Genomic DNA, 1,569 nt, shown 5'->3' with positions numbered 1-1,569 from the left:
GACCCATTACTGCTTTGACATCCCTGCAATATATGGGGTGCAGAGCTGACACTATCCTATCCCATTTTTGCCAAATATTTTGTACATAATTTGTAATATTTTTCTATGGCAAAAGTATCTGATTTTATGGAATTTGTATATGAGGTTTGATTTCTAAACAACTGTGCTGGCCTACACTTACTATGCAGAGAGAAGGATGCTGGAATCTAGATGAACAAAGCTCTCAGTGCCAGGTCATTTCCTGGTAGTAAAACAAAGCTGCCTTAAGATGTTTGGCACTTTGCAAATCCATGCCTTTTCCTTCAGATCAGTTTGAAAATCACCATTGCTTTAATCTTTTTAAAAAATAAAACTTTATTGTTGAAAATATTACATATGGCCCTCCCCCCCACTACCCCTGCCTCCCCAAGCCACCACCACCCTATTGTCTGTGACTATGGGTTATACATATACGCATATGAGTTTATTGGTTGATCTCCCCCTTCCTCATCCCCTGCCTTCCCTCTGAGGTTTGATAGTCTGTTTGATGTTTCTATGTCTCTGGGTCTATTTTTGTTCATCAGTTTAATCAGTTTATGTTGTTCATTAGATTCTACATTTGAGTGAGAACATGTGATACTTATCTTTCTCTTGCTTTAATCTTTTAAACAATATCCCTAAAGGCATGAAAGAGTAACACTTCTCTAAATTCCTGAACTTGAAACTAAAATATCTGGCCTCTCTTGTGCCCATATTAAAACCTACATTTATATAGTTTCACTTTTATGAACATAATACAAAACACCCTGCTTAGCTTCAGTACAAACATACATAACTTTAATTTGTAATGGAAATAAGGCTACAGAGAGCTATAACATTCTATTTTTCTTATTTAAAATTACAAAATGTCTCAAAAATAGTGGAGGCAACAATTTTATAATAATTGTTATCCACCATCCTGACCAAGTGAAATATTTAGGAACGAGGAGCAAACTCTTAAGAGAAAAATTTATAGGTCTTTATTGGGTCCAGTTGCATTGCTGTGTCTTCACACTTAATTCCATAAGTCAGGTACCCCCTGTTGTCTCTTCCATATGACATTCACTGTGAGATCTTCAGGCCATTTTTCAAGTCTACTAAATTTATTGTTCCAACTATGCTCAAAGTATCTAAATCATAATGCCCTCATTCTGTCATGTTTGTTTAAAGTGCATATTGGTATGCAGGCTTATTTTATTATTAAAAAAAAAAGATACCTCTTATATTGCTGTGTCTAATCTAAATAGTCCTTAAGTGTGTCAAGCAAGGAATTAGTTAGTTTTATACTTTTTATGTTAATTTTTCTTTCCCAGTTAATTTTTGACATGTTAATTTTATATTTTATTATTTTAAAAAAACTTTATTGTTGAAAATATTACATATGCTTCCTTTCCTCTTCCATTGACCTTTCTAGCCTGCCACCACCCCCCACCCCAGGCCTTCACCACCCTATTCTGTGTGTCCATGGATTATGTATATGCATAAAAGTTCTTTGGTTGATCTCTTCTCACCCACCCACCCTTTCCCACCCTCTGTCAGTCTGTCCCAGTC

This window comes from Myotis davidii, unplaced genomic scaffold (genome assembly GCF_000327345.1).
Source record: "Myotis davidii unplaced genomic scaffold, ASM32734v1 scaffold1459, whole genome shotgun sequence".
Lineage (NCBI taxonomy): Eukaryota > Metazoa > Chordata > Mammalia > Chiroptera > Vespertilionidae > Myotis > Myotis davidii.
Note: the sequence above shows the minus strand (reverse complement) of the source record.